The sequence below is a fragment of the Anas acuta genome, chromosome 3 (assembly GCF_963932015.1).
Source record: "Anas acuta chromosome 3, bAnaAcu1.1, whole genome shotgun sequence".
NCBI lineage: Eukaryota > Metazoa > Chordata > Aves > Anseriformes > Anatidae > Anas > Anas acuta.
In genome coordinates this window covers 7,196,780-7,212,361 of record NC_088981.1, presented here as the reverse complement: position 1 = coordinate 7,212,361, position 15,582 = coordinate 7,196,780, and the positions used below count along the sequence as shown (strand labels likewise).

Sequence of the window (15,582 nt, the reverse complement as noted above, 5' to 3'; positions counted from 1 at the left end):
ATGCCTTTGATGGAGCTGCTGCCAGCTGTAGATTGCAAGATTGCTCAGGACACTGCAGGATGCACTGGAAACATGCTTGAAAAATCACTGTGTGTGAGCATGGGGATACCTTTGTGTCCCTTTCATGCCAAGGAGGAGTAACCAGGGCTCTTCTGGAGGATCGTGGTTGCCCAAAGCTTTTAGAGTTGGGTATGGTGCAAACACTGTTTATATCAGTATCTCCCAACCTCTCCTGCTGCCAGGGAGCATTGAGGGCTGGCTGCACCCCAGGGGAAGGGAGCAGGGCCCTGTAAGATAACACAGCTGTCAGGAGCCACCTTAGGGTCTGGGAGCCTAGCGTTCTCCTGAGTTTTACCATATTTACCTTCAGGCTGGTATTGTCCCCTGTTTCCTGGCACAATATGCTCTGAGGTTAGATGCTTGGTGGTATTTACAGATGGAAAGATAAAGACAGGCGTTTACTGGGATTGCCAACAAAAAATGCATCCTTTGTAGTTCATTTCCCTGCTGGCCTCACATGTGCTGATTGAGTCTTGCTCCATGACCTCCTCTTGCAACGTGTGACTGTGCCTCCTGTGCCAAGATGGGCATGTTATTCGTCAAAATGCAACATTAAACTAAATTACCCAGAATTTCGTCAACTAAATGAAGTGAGATTTCCCCTTTCTCTTTCTCCTGCATTTATGGCATTGATAAACAAAGGCACTCAGTAGCCTAGAGGAATGTTCTAGACGATAATTTCCTAGCTTTGTAGTTGCATACTTTAAATTTTGCCATGGCTCTGAGCTGCCCTCCTAGCAGGACACATTGGGGATCTCAGGTTTATAAGGGAGTGCAAGGGCTGCAAGATTCTTCATGCCAGCAGTGAACTTGGCCCTGCGTGAGATGTGCCTGATGCCTTGGGCATTGCATCTCCTCAGGCTGATTTAATACTTACTCTGATTTAAAAGCTATGTTGGCATGGGCCATCTCATCTCTGCTGCTACACAGTGAAACCCTGAGGTTCACAGCTTCAAAGGGACTTTTAAATGCTTTAAAATACCCAAGCCCAAAGAACCGCATTCAAGATTTCTTCTAAGAAAGCCAGTGAGAGCAATGTGAAGGGCTTCAAGAATGCTGGGGTGCTCAAGATGCTGAGGTGGCAAAGGAATGCAAGGGGCAAAGAGACACAAGACTGTACTGTGGATGAAGTGTTAAGTTTAGGAAACATTGAGAATATTCTGCTGGGAGTATTATCACAACATTCTGCATGGCAGTAAGGGAAAACTGAAGCTTATCTTTGGCTTTCAGTCCCGAATTGTAGGTACTTGCAGGTCAATGTCTGAGCTGGGAGGAAAAGCTGGGAGTTGAGACCCCTTGCCTGCTGTCTGCTGTGAGTCTGAGATGGATTTCAGCCCTCCTAGCCTGAATTTCCCTCAAACACCTGAGGTCAGCACAGCCTCCTTGCCATGAGTCCAGCCTACCAGCTATTCTCACAGTGCCGTTTCCCCCTTCTCATTTGTCAATGCCTTCCCATCTCTTTCTGCTGCTTTACCAAATTGCAGCCCTGTGTTGAGAGACTACAGTGTAAGTACAGACTTACAAACCTGGCACAGCTGTACCAGTTTTTAGTAGCACATCTGAGTAACTAAGCACAAATGAGGGATGAAAATCAGCTGCGTGAATATCAGATCAAATGTGCCTCCTTGGGAAGAGATGGCGTTACCCTTAATAAAAAGTGCTGCTTGTAAGCATCTCTGTTTGCAGCTTGAAACCTGCAATGCGATATGGAGTCCAGCATCATCAGGACAGTGTGTCTTCTTTCCACAGGGCTGAGCCATGCAGAGCCTTGCTTAAAGAAGGTAAGGCTACCTCTATTAAAGAAGGGGATTTTCTAGGCTTTCAAGGTTGTGAAGTCTTACAGACTTTGGATGAGCTCTTCTTTACCTAGCCAAGACATGACTGATTGTTTTTTTTCTACTGATTCAGAGCTTCCTAGAGCTCCTTAGCTGATAGTCTCTGTAATGTGTACTAAGCCCAGCAAGACAACAAAAAACATGGTGTGTTTTTTGGCCACGGAATTTCTTCATAACATTCCCTGTAGGGGGTTTGATCATGGTCTAGTCACCTTCTCCATAGTTCACTACAGGTCTGGGGAGGTCTCTGGAGCAAAGTGAGTTTCCACCAATTAATTCAGGTGATTAAGTGATCAACAGTGTGGTTTGGATAAGGAAAATCTTACGGAGTAAGATCTCTCTGAGCACAAGGATAACCCTGCTGTCCTCAGCTGTACAAGACAAGATGAATCCAATTTTTGTCCTTCACTATTCGCAGTAGTAAGAGACAAAGCAGGGTAAGGTGAAGAGATTTTGTGTTAAAATCAGAGGGGCTGCCCACAAACTGCCAGGGAGAATTTCAAAGTGTGATCAGAGATGGCCACCTGTGCTTCTGTGGGCAGCATGTTGCATAAGGAAATTTCCCTTTCTCCTCCATGAGCTGGTTTCATTAGTAAGAAAGCAGTCAGCAATGGTGGTATTAAAGAGATCAGCATTAGACCTCTGAGTAGAGATGAAAGGGAAGCATTTATTCTCTGCAAGACACAGCTGCTGGTTTTCTGCCGAATCAGCCAAGTAGCTCTGCACCAGTTATACTTATTTCAATGTCTGGAAAACTTTCTTCTCATGCAGAAGGGATTAACGCTTCTTATTCTCAAAGAAGAGATGTGTTTTCAGGAAAAGTAGCAGACAACATCAAACACCTTGGTGGGGATTTCAGAAGGAAAAAGATACTGCAAATCTGAAAAAAATCCTAAGGAGAGTATTTATAACATCAAGCCCCCCATATGACTGTGCAGTAGCTGTTTCTGCTGCTCAGATGATACGCTGGCTGTAAGATCAGCTATCTGGGGCTTGGGGGTTCTTTGAGAAGTGGAACAGTGTAAAACAAGTGGGACACATGGTTGTAGCTTGCCTGTAATCCTTTGTTTCATTGTAATTCCGCTGAGTTTTTATTTTCAGCTAGCTTCCCACAAATGAAGGATTAAATTTTAAGAGCTTTGATGGTTCCTTTTATTAGAGAATACTGGTGTGTCATGTCCAGTTCTCCTGCTGCAATAATTTCACAAGTCAAATTAAGCCACTAAGCTGAAACACAACAGGATAAAATCATACTCTGGTAAACAAATAAACAAAAATTACTAAGAAATAAAGGCATCCTTGTCCACAAAAGGGAAGCTGTTTTGGCATTTCAGGCTCAGGTCAGAGGTGCCTTCTCAGTGGGACACACCACTCAGACCATTCAAGAATGTACCAGCCATGTGAAGGAGCCAGGGCAATGTTGTCTCAGACAAGGTGGGAATAACCCAGAATGCCCATCAGGGTCAGATATAGCAGTGAAACAGCTATCACTCCCCTTAATTGTGAGGAGAGAGGGAAATTGTGCAGTTGTATTTGGTACAAGCAGTTATCCCTCAACATGACCTGCTAAAACATAGGGCCCCTGGATAGTCTTCCCCACAGGACAAATTCCCTGCACCCTTAGGAGAAATGCTAGGTTCAGGGCTTGCTTTTTTTTTTTTTTTTTGGTCTGTTTTATTTCCTTCCTAACACCTCTACTCCACAAAGCTATGGGCTTTGCAGAACCCAGGTGGCAAGATTTTGCTTGATTATATTAAGGGCTGACTTGCACTTGAAGATGCAACTCAAATTTGACTTTCAGAGCATGTAAAAATCATAGTGTGGTACCCACAGCAGGCAGTTTACCTGTGTAGCGTCACTCCAGAATGTGGCACTGGGTGCCCTGGTGCAGGTGCAGGAAACAGAGATGCATCTCAGTTCCCTGCAGTATCCTGTCCTAAGGCTCAAGGTGAAAAAGGAGCAAGAACTCAAGGCTGCTGTTGCAGGTTGTAATTGGGGGAAGCAGTTGGCAAGGCACAGACAATTCTTCTGGCTCACACCTTTCAGCTGTCATTAGAACAAAATCCTAAATCAATATTATTGGTCCCCAGAGAGGTTTAGTGGAGCTGAATTAACATAACCTCATAAATGACATGCTTTCCCATCCATCTCAGTCACTAGCAAGAAGCTATCCATTATTGCTCTACAGCAGCAGGCCACAGGAGCAACCACAGAGCTTCAGGTGCTCCCACATGACCTGTGAAAAAAAATCTGGACTTGCCAGCTAACTCCACAGCCTTTTTTTCAAAGTCAAACTTTCATCTCTTTATATTTATAGAAAGGACAACACATACATGAATCTAACTCTCTCTGCGAGAGCCTTCCTTGTGACACCCCCTTCATGAGCTCCCTTCTCCAGCAATGGTGATGCCTGTTTGCAGAGCTGAAGGTGAGGATAGACAAGTTGATTGCGATTAAATAACTTGCCAGTGATAATGGGCACAGCTCTTTCCAGGCTTTTCTGCAATATGATGTATATCACCTCTGCTGCCGCAGAGGAACATGTCTTTTTTTGCTCCATCCTTCCTCAGTGAGGACTTGGGCTCTGTCCTTTTGGTGCTTTCTCAGCCTCCTGTAATACAAACGTGAAATAATGCTCTGGGCTGCATCATGACAGAAGCACCTTTCCTCTCCAGGAGCAGCAAGGCCAACTGCAGATGGGATATATATCATCTCATTGCCCTCATGTGTCATCTGCGATGCACTGGTGCTCTTCAGCACTGGCATGCCACCAGCTTGTCACCACTGATTCAGGGACTGTCAGAGCCCGTAAAATAATGCAGAAGCAGTGTGCATTGTGATAGTGGGGACTCCAGGGCTCCCACAAACTCTGCTGGGCACAGGAAAACAAGATGTCCTGGCCCAAAGGCTTTAGCGTGCAGCCCTGGCTCTGCAAAGAGACAATTTTGAACTGAAACTTCCATGTTTCAAAGCCACATCTCAGAGTGTGTTAAAAGACAGTTTCAGCAGACTCTGAGCAGGGAAATGGTCTTCAGACCCTGTTTACAGTGACCTGGTGTTCTGCACCAGGTGTGCTTGTAGTATAGGACTCTTTCCAGAGCTCAGTAAGAAAGAACCAACAACAAATGGCATAATAAAACAGCTGTTTTTACTAAGAGGTTACCAGCAGGTTCCCTTGCAGCAGCAGCTCATGCAAACCTACAGGCTGCTCAAGCCCTAAGTATGAGACCTGGTAGGGCAGGCATGGTCTGTTCTTGCTGCCTAAATCCTTTAATACAGTGTCTTCTGCAAGGCTTCAACCCTGCTTAGGTCTACAGTAGGGCAAAGAAGCGAAGTGCTATCCAACCAGAACCACACTGTACTGGGGATAAGATCAATTTACTTCAAAGGTAGGAGGCAGTACTGCACTCTAAAATGAAAATCAGTTGAAAATTTACAAATGGGAATAATGAACAATTATTTTTACAACCTGACATACAGAGGAATGGCTATTTTTCTCTCAAATTTCATACATGTTGGAGGAGGGGAGGCTTAGGCAAATATTTCATTTCTAGCAAACCAGACTGATGAGTGACTTTTTAAAAATGTCAGAGATGGAAAAGTACTAGTAAGTAAAAAATTAATTGCTGACAGGTGAGATGATCAGATACTACTAGAAAATTCAATGTATCCTTTCTTTTTTTTTTTTTTTTTCTGGTTGGTTAAGGAGACTTCCTGTTTTCACACTGTCAAATTCCATAATCTGGTCTTTTATCAGTTTTATTGACATTCAAATAAAGGGGTTGGCACAGAAACTCACTGTACTGGGGAGATGCATATACTTACTGGCTGGAGGCATGCACCATGCGAACCCTGAGCCTCCTGACTCTGCTCCTGCTCCAGGAAGGGCTCTGAGAAAGATGTTGAGATGTAGGCAGACAGCAAATAGAAGGTATTCATGTCCCTAAAGATGTATCCCATTCCCTTTGCAGAAGGATGCTTGTTGTATGGGCTGGAGCTTTAGTTTGGTGTTGACACCGGTGAGGCACCTCAGTCTAAAGCTGCTGTACAATAGGACCCTGCTTAGTTATATTAGCATCTTCTAAGACAAAAGTCCCAGAAAGCTTTCTCTTGAAGTCATGTAGTCTACAGAGTATTTTGAGCTGACCAGAACCACCACTACCAGTTAGTTCTCTGAGCTGGGGCTTTTTCTTGGTGTTGGAGTTGGAAGAAAAGATGTCACTGACAGATTGTGAAATACATGGGGGTCAGTGGGATGTTCAGACAAACTGCAGGGGTACAGGGCAGGCTGGGAAAGGTATTTGCCTCATTCGGAGGAGAAAAAGAGCTCTTTGCCTTCTCTAGAATTTTTATTTATAGAAAGGGTTGGACAAGAAAGTCAGAACAGAAGATCCTCAAGTTTGGGAAAAATTACTGTAGATGTAACCTAGTTTTCTATGCTGGGAAACGATGTTTATTAGTTATTTGTTGCTCTCGCTTTTCAGTATGCATCATAGGCATCTTGTTAATTTTGAACAAAGCTCATCATGATGAAAAACAAGCCATTTGTATGTACATAAAGCTTTTCAGACTTGGAGGTCTCAGGTGTTTTCATTATCTTTTTAAATATCTCAAGGTCATGGGGATATGATGAATAAGCGAGACTAAACTGCATTTTATTGTTCATGGGAGTTTGCAGAATGCACAGCAATTTTCTCCATTGGAGATGGACTATTGTGTCGTGTAACAGTGAATTAAAGCTAGCACAGAATCAAAGCAAGATGCATCTCGTCTGTATTGTCAGGGAGGTGATTTTATAACAATAATCAGCTTGCTGAAAGTCCCATAATTGCTCTGTTCTGCAGGATCACTTTCATGTTTTCCCATCTTTCTGATTGTTTTAGGGATGGTTTGATTTAGTTTTCTTAGTTTGGAGTGTGTTCATATGAAAGGATAGGGCAGAGAACTGGGACTGCAAGTGTTTCCCTTGCCTGTCTTTTGTCACTGCCTTGTATCTTCCAGAAAGAGTCTTTCCAGGCAATGCCTCCACTCTTGAACAAAGAAGGGGGAAGCTATGAAATGCACACATCCCCATCCCCAAGGCTTTTGAGTGTGGGCTCTTACTCTGAATTATTCTCTGACCAGTCCTGCTGGGATATGTTGTATTTGGGAGCAAATTTCCATTAAGTGTCATCAGACAGTTGCCAGCTCTGACTGTGGCACGCAGAAGGGTGGGGTAAGCATCTCTATCCCTCTGGGAGCAGATATCAAGTCAGCAGATGCAGGAGGGCCTCTCAGAGAAGGTGCATGGCAGTACAGATTCACAGACAGGAGCAGAAGTGGGCAGAGGACCTGCCAGCTCCAGCCTGGAGTGGGCACGGAGCATGGTGAGGATGTGACACGTGAGAGGAGGCAGGCTGAAGCTCTGACCCTTGAGAGTTCAAGCCCTTAGCTCCCCACAAAATGCCATTCTTCCCTCAGCTCAAGACCCTTTGAACTGCCTTAGGAGTTTTCCTGGACCTATGGAATCCTAGAATATCCCCAGGTGGAAGGGACCCACAAAGATCATAGAGTAACTGGAGAGGATCTGTGGAGTCCAACTGTAGAAGACAGAGCTGGAAACTTTTGTGGACCTCTGGAACAAAAGTGGTCATGTTGGATTTTTCCATGTCTTTGTTTTAAAAAACTGATTTAGTATGTGCAGTGACAAGATACTTTTTTTTTTTTTAAAAAAAAAAAAAAAAAAAAAAGGATCTTTTTAAAGTGCCAAGAAGGAACATAGAGCTTAGCTGGAAGAAAAATGAAACACTTACAAAGCAAAGAACACAGATGATAAATGGGTCCAAAGGAATCAGCCTTGAATGACTGCATGCCACATTTTGGGTGGAAAACTGGTGACTGGCTCATTGTTAAAACAGTCCATATTTCTTGTGGGAAGTAACCATGCAGAGTAGTAACACTAATGCAAATAGAAATTCTCTCCAGAAATGATTTCTGAGAACGCCAACAGTATTAAAATAGTTGCTTGCTCTCTCCAAATAGACACCACTGAGATAATGAAGAACTTAGAAATTGGTGTAATTCCAGCAATGAGCCTGTAACTTTCCTCTGCAGGCAGACTGATGATTGATTTACCAAGTAAGATAGAAGAAGAAAAAAAAAATATTAAAGCCATGCAGATCTAAGACAGTGAGGGAAGTAGGGTTGGATTTTGCTGTCCATAAGATCAGGAATCATGGCCAGGTATTTCTGCTACCAGGGAAGATCTGTGAGGGTAGAAGAAAGAAGGAGGGAAAGAGTTTAGGCTGGGAATCCAGTTTACTTTCTCTAGATGTTGGTGAGGTTACAGGGAGTGCTTTCCTTGTGTTTCCTGCCACAGCCATGTTTTCTGTTTTCTAGCTTCTGCGCCCCAACACACAGACCCTGTGCACATGGAGGCAGTAGCTGCAGGCAGAAGGCCATAATAAGAGTTGGGCAGTGCTGATTCTTGTGTACGAGCTGTGGGGAGCTGCACAGAGCTGGCCTTGTGGGAGTGCCGTGGTGATTTGTATGTGACAAGGGCGGCCATTTTCTCCATTTGCTGGTAGTCTCAGGCTGCAGTCCTGAGTGTCTGTCCTGTTTTCTTGTATAAACCTGCCCAGCAGCTTGAGATCTCCAATGCCAACTAGTGCCTTGAGATCATTAGGAACATGGTCGCAGAATCACAGAACATCCCAAGTTGGAAAGGACCCACAAAGACCACTGAGTCCAACTCCTGGCTCCACACAGGACTACCTAAAAATTAAAGCTCATTGCCCAAATGCTTCTTGAACTTTGGCAGATCTCTCTGCAAGGCCTCTCCACCCACTGAGGGGTCAAAAGCTGCTCCTAATGTAGTATTGTCTGCAAACTTAGGGGTCAAAACCAGGTGAGGGCCTTGCTCTGCAGCAGCCAAGAACTGTCTACATGGCTGGGCTAGTCTGGGACAAATGGAGGTGGCCAGCCAGCCTGAGCTTCCTGCAGGTCTGGTGGAGGGTTGTGACATCTGTAGCCCATATGCTCCTTGGTGGAGGAGGGTGGGAGATCCACCTGTGCTAGGTGTGCTCAGGTGGAGTCTCTCAGGCCAGGGGGTGGAGGAGCTGCAGGAGAATGTCAGACTATGCTGTAATAGGGAGGGGAGACAAGAAGTAGAGTATTACTTGAGCTTGTAAGAAGAAATTTAGAGCTTTGTGGCAGAGGCCTCCAAGGACTACCAGACAAAGGGCATCAACAGCAAAGAGAACAGCTTGGGGAAGGAGGCATTGTGGTCTCTGGTAACTGGTGGCACCAGGATGACTCTCTTCCATCTATTACCTCAACTGTACCAACAAGTAACAGATATGAAGTATTGGCAGTCAATGATGAAGTCAATGAGAAGGATTTACAGGAAGAAGCCACACCAGCTGTATATGCTAAAACCACAAAAGGAAGGGTTGAGTTCTAGCAGTGGGTGATACTCTACTGGGAGGTACCAGGTAAGCACCAGTAGTCATGACTTTAGGGGCTGGACCTGTGGCACAGAAAACTTCTTGAGTCCTTCATGAAAGCTTACAATTAATATGGTTAAGCTGTTCTTTGCAGGGGATGCTGCATGGCTCAAGGCAAGCTGATTTGTATTGCACCTAGATATAGCTTTGCATAGGTCTTCTTAGGCTTTTTGTTTGAATAAGCTTTCCTCTGCATTGTATCAACAATTTTGTGATCAAGTATTGCATCTGAATTATTTCATTTCACAGCTGGCTTCTTCTCTTTATTAATAGTATCTTATGCATTTAAATTTCAGGGGAAGCTAAACATAAGGCAGTGTAGCAAAGCACATCTAACAGACTCGTTTGTCAGTGTCATTTAAGTTGATGCTCTCTCTCCTTAGTCAGAAAGCTGCCCATTGATTTATGACCACCTACTTACCAGAGGAAGCTTTCCTTGAGCCTAAAGAGACTTTCAGATCACCTGTTCCGAGGGGCCCTGAGGTTTTTTTTTTTGCTAGAAGGAAGGCACCCAGGTATGGTCCACTGGGACAAGGGGTCTCACTTTCATTGGAAACTGCAGCTTGTGGCCTTTGATTCCAGCTTTGTGTCTCTCTCTTGGACCAAGATTATTCTGAGAGTTGGTGTTTCTCTTCTCCTGTGTAGTGCTGTGCAGATGAAAAATAGTGGTCAGATAACTCATTGGCTGTTTTAGTAAATGACTCTTTATTAAAAGACTGTTATTAAATGAGAAAAGGCTCGGAAGGCCGTCTGCTGGGCGGGCTTGCATGTACATGCATTGTGTGCAATGGCTGAAGTAGAGCCTTGCAAGGCTGTCTTCTGGATTATTAGCGTCAGGTGCTGTCCCAAGAGTATCCCAAGCTTGACATCAGGCATACAGCTTCATTTGTATGTTAATAATATGGCTGGCATCAGTATCTTTCTGTTTAGTTGAGAATAAATCAATTTTGAGCATAAATAACTAATAACGACTGTTGGCAGAGTTTAAACACTCAGGAGATGATTACTGCAGCTACCCAGGGCTGGAAGTCACCCAATGCCTAGATAGCCTGGATAAACAGTTGAAGAAACCTTGAAAAGGGAAAAGAGAAGTTGGAGATGCCTTAGTCCAGGAGATGGCTGAACCTTCCTTGATTACTGTATTTTCTGGGGGTAAAAAGCAGCCCTACCTTTCTCTAGGACACTGTAAACAGTGAGCGGGAGATGGCATTGGGTGGGATGTGTTTTCAAGTTTGCTGTTATCTGTGAGAGAAGGACTGGGGCTAGAGTTTAAGTTCTTGCAGTCTTACGGAGTTGATAGATGTCTGCAACAAAAGCCAACAACATGGCTTTGCTGTTTATTGGACTCAGCTCCGCTGTGCCTGCTAAAAAAGCTTTTGTGAGGTGTGTGCAGAGAGTGTTAATCTTTTCTGCTCAGAGCCGGGCAAAGTAAAACCATTTCCTTTCAAGGTCATTTGCAAGATGCTGCTGAGTTTTCAGGCTTGATAGTGTTGGAAAATGTTGGGACTCCAAGCGTGTAATAATGCAAGCACGATTTAAGACAGGTCAGAGAGGAGCTTTATTAACTACAATAATAGTGAGAGAAAGCTCAGGTAGGTTTCTTCCCTCTGCTTCCCTGTTTTCTGCCAGATGATTGCAGAGACCCAACTTACATGGTTTCAAAGAAATGAAAGAGGTGAAGGGAAAAAAAAATAATCAATGTTAATACAGCCAGGTGTGCTGGCTCTCTGGAGTCCATTCTACCTAAGAATGGACTCCAGACTATCACTCATATGTTAACAAGATCAAGTATTCACTCCTGGGAGAGATGGACTCCTTGTCTCCATCTCTCCCAGACTTGTTAACTGCCACAATTATTTTCCCACCACAATGGTAAGTAGGATTTGTTCAAAGAAAAGCTCTAGTTAACTTTCTCCAGCCCCTTTTGGCTTCCAGTCTTTGGTAGAAAAAGAAGAACCAGAAAACAGCTTTGTCAAAAGATACCTCTACTCTGTTGCTTGGAAAAGGATAACTTTTCTGGGAAGGCTGATGCCGGGGTTAGTAAAATTGGGAATGTTTTTCTGAGATTTAAGCTTCCTTTCTCATCAAAGGCCATGTCTACACAGTTATTCACTTAGAGATATCAATTAGCCAGAATAGTGGTGGATTAGAGCCAGGTGCTAAGAACTAACCCCCTGCTCATGTGGTTTATTGACTCTAGTAGAAAGCCTGTTGATTTATAGGAGTACTGCTAAAAGGAGATCCAGGTCTTAATGAGGTGCTTTAAAGCAGGGAGTTATTTATGAGGGTCGCTTGAGTTGAGAGCAAGGGTACAGCCTCCAGGTAATTAAGAATGGGTGAATAGTTGAAATAAGTGCTGCAGTCAGTAGCTTAGCAAGGCACCTGCTCCAGCAGGTCTGACTTGGCCATCCCATTATTTTTGTTCAGGTGGTGTTTTTGAGAATCAAATTTGAATACAGCTCTGCCCATCCTGGCTTGAGGGGAAGCATGGGAGATGCCTTCTGAGTGGCAATCTTGTGAGGAAAGGTGCTGCTCTTAGCCTCTCCAACCTCTGCTGGTAAACTGTGGAGGTGATTTTTCAACTACCCCAGTTTCTCAAATGCTAAATCTTTTCCAAGAAGGCCAGACCATTTAGATCTCCAGATCTGGATCCATGTAGACTATGCGTCCATGCTTTCTTAGTTTCACCTGGAGTCCATTAGAAGTCCATGCATCCTTGAGCTGAGATTGAAAACCACTGCCACAGATAGAGACAGAGAAGCAAATTGCTTGTGTAAACCAACAGGGGGGTGGCAAAGTTGCTGTAATATGGTGCAGTGAGAGAACTAAATCTTGTGCAATTCGTCAAATTAGAACTTTCCGTTGTGGTAATTTCTAAATGAGCTTGCTTCAGAGGTCAGAATTTTGTGCTGAACACTCAGGTGTGTGTTTTTGCGTGTTTGTGAGAATAAATTACTTCTTGTCTCTCCTCTGTCATGTCATGGGTGGGCAATGTAAACAGTACTAATGAGGATCTCTGTTTGTAGTACATATGATTAATCTCCACCAAGTAAAATTAAGATGGGCTTAATTTTATTTTTAACCTTTTGAATGTTTTCAGAGTAGGTGATTTAATTAAAAACGAGATGTGGATGAGCTGGAACACCTGCATTTGCTTTTGTGATATATTCAGATTTGGGAATGAATTGTAGGTGTACCTTTTTTATAGGGCCACTGAAGGGGACAGAATAAAAGCAGCCAGTGGAGGCTGAGAACACTGATTCTTCTTAGTGCTGCATTGCACCTGCAGATGTGAGCTGGAAAGTTTGTGTTGCATATTGAAATGGCAGGGAGTACTTGAAGCAGTTCTCTAACCCATATAGGCAGGCCTGTGTTTAACTATGCAGCACATGACTGTTGAATAAGGTTTGGTATCCATTAAAAAAAAAAAAAAAGGGCATTTATGCAGAAGTGATGGCCTCTCCCTCCATGCCCTGAGGTGTCAGATGAGCTTTCCTAGACCTCACTCCTGCAGTCAGGTACTCATGGGTCAGTCTTGGCATGGTGCAGAGCTGTCTTGGGCCAAGTTTGATGGGAGGCTGGAGTTGCTGTTGTGTCCTCTCCTGTAACTCATGCCTCCTACCCAGCACCCTGGTGAAAAGGAAAAGATCACTCCAAATTTGCTCCCCAGACCTTGCCATGCGTGGCTTGGAAGTGGGAAAGCCTGTGATTAATGGCAAATGGTAGCAGAAGTTGTGAACACTTAGTGTCTCACTGTTTTCACTTCCCAAGAAGCCATTCTCAAGCCTTTCTGATGAAATTTGTTTAACCTGCAGGTGGCCTACACAGATCTGAGGAACTGCTGTGCATCGCTTCATCAGGCCAGTAAAAAGGATTTTTTTGTTTTCTTCATAATGGTTGATAGAGTGACCAAACTCAGGTTTGCTAGAAAAAAACTTTTTTCCCTCTTGCTTTGGATCCTAGATTTATTCCTACAGTGATTTAGAAATGTATTATATTGAGGAAAATCAATGGAAATACTTGAGCAACAGGTTTATCATAAAGAAATAGGGTACTCTTCTACTTCTTTCCCAGTCTTGCTGTGGAATGAATGTCATATTTCCTGAAAACTAAATATAGTGACGTGCACTGAATACCAATGAACGTGCAGATTTGAGTGAAATTGTTACAAACAGATCTTTGGGAATTCTGCACGGCTTCAATAAGGATCTTAGATTGTCGAACACATCTGAAATATTGAAGAAAATGTAAAGAAATGTTCTGTGCATTTTGTATTTCTGTGAATATTTTAAAGGGTGAGGAGTCAGGTGTATTTTAATAGCAAGTGTCCTGCTTTGGATAGAGTGGAATGTCTGCTCAAGCCAGAATTATGGCTTAGAAAACTCCCATCTTTCCTGAGAATGCTCTTATCAGGACCTTACTTTGATCTCTGTGCTTCATGGCCTTGCAGGGATGACTGAGGTATTATTAGCTGTTGAGATAAGAAGCCCAGTTTATTTCTACAACACTATTGTTCTTCATCTCTGCTATCTTAAAGAGCACCCGTTCAGCCAAATATAGCAGCAGTGGTGCCCAACCTCAGGGGGTTAACCAGAGCATGTGTGAAAGGAGCAATCCTACTCTGAGTTTTGCTAGCAAATGTTCCTGGAGGAGGTGTTGGAGGTGATGGGGTAAGGCTGGGGAAGTACCTGGCTCAGGATACATTAGGAAGAGATGTGGTTTGAGTTGTCCATCCTGGGGATGTGGGGATCTTTGACAAGTCACTGGGAGAGGGAACTTCTGTGTGAATTTGTAAGGGGGACAGGGTCTCCTCTGTTATTTCAGCAGGTAGGTGAAGCTGAACTCAAGCTTAGAGTGAGGCCAGCAGCCTGGCAGGGGATGTTGCATTCTCATTCCAGTGACTCAGCTCAGTCTCACCAGACAAGCTGGAGAGGGAAAGGAATTGCCCTGTGGGACTAGTCTTGCTTCAGCCCTGCTGGGCTTGCTTCCTTTTCCTCAGAAAGCATTCATTAGAAGACACGCTGAGACATCTCTGTGTGCTGCAGCCAGTGCCCCAGCCGTACAGCATCTCTGCAGACAGCTTCGCTGTTAAGAGCCAGTTTTCCAGCTACGCAAGGGGTAACTGCTCAGACTGTTCAGACTACGCTCCATAAAACTTGTCATAGCCTAATCCAGAGGCAACCTGCAAAGAAGGGATGTAAACAGATAGAGACCCTGCTGCATAGCTTGTGGCATTTTTGGTGTTTCCCTTTGGGGGGGAAAAAACAAAAGCCTTGGGAGGAAGGCATGAACTCTTGGTAAGCTTCCGTGAGCTTGTTGGCTGTATCATGAATATCTCTGGTTCAGACACAGAACAAGGATGCTGGTGAAAGCAGTTCTGCCACAGCCTTAAATATAGTGGCACAAAGCCTGATGCTGAAATATTGCAGGCTGCCTTATTTTACACCCTCTGTCATGAGGTTTAATTTGTAGTAAATCTGAACATAGGCAGCTGCTAAATCCACATGTAGTTGACCACAAACAGGCCGAAAGCTTTTTTAAACCTATTCATGCTGTAGAGACAGTGCTATCAACACAGTGCTCTCATGTGCGTGCTAGATTTGTTATCTCGTGCTAGTGAGAAAACTCAGACCCCTAGCACTTTCACTTAGCAAGTAAGCTGCTTATATATCATCCAGCCAGGCCTGATTAAAGTGACTCTTCTCCGCTTGTCCCCAGAAGGACATAAATAAATGTAAATTCAGACACGTTCCTCGCTTAGGGACATGTCCTTGTGAAGATGCACGCTGTAGGATTATTTTTTTTCCCCGAAGTGCCATTGATTGTATTCTTTGGTCTAAACTGAGAAGGTCCTCAGGATTTTAAGGGGGATTGTAGGGGTGGTGTGTGTGGGGAACAACTGGTTTTATTAGCAGCACACAGTTTGGGAGGGAAGGAAGGAAGCCCTTGGCAGTGCTTGGATCTCACAGGGAGCTGTAGGATTCTGCCAGTGGGAATAGGGCCGGTCCCTCCTCCTAACATCTAGAAGGGAAGGCAATATAGTAGTTTGGGAAGGGTTTTGGGGGAATCTGGGAACCTAGATTCTAGAACATTACTCAAGGTTGATTCTTTGTCCTCCTCTGTACCCACCCTCTGCAAGGCTCTCCTTCCTCCAGGACCAGCACAAGCAGAGCAAGGGCAGGCTGTGGTGCAAAGGGGCGGGG

General features: G+C 44.2%; 1 long non-coding RNA gene across 1 annotated transcript; it reads left to right on the top strand.

Moving 5' to 3' along the window:
* Window positions 1-1,747: 1,747 nt before the first annotated feature.
* On the top strand, window positions 1,748-15,157 carry LOC137852950 (uncharacterized). The gene is made up of 4 exons (XR_011094086.1): window positions 1,748-1,841; window positions 4,213-4,323; window positions 13,195-13,243; window positions 14,211-15,157. It is a non-coding gene; the product is annotated as an uncharacterized lncRNA (long non-coding RNA).
* The last annotated feature ends 425 nt before the right edge of the window (window positions 15,158-15,582 follow it).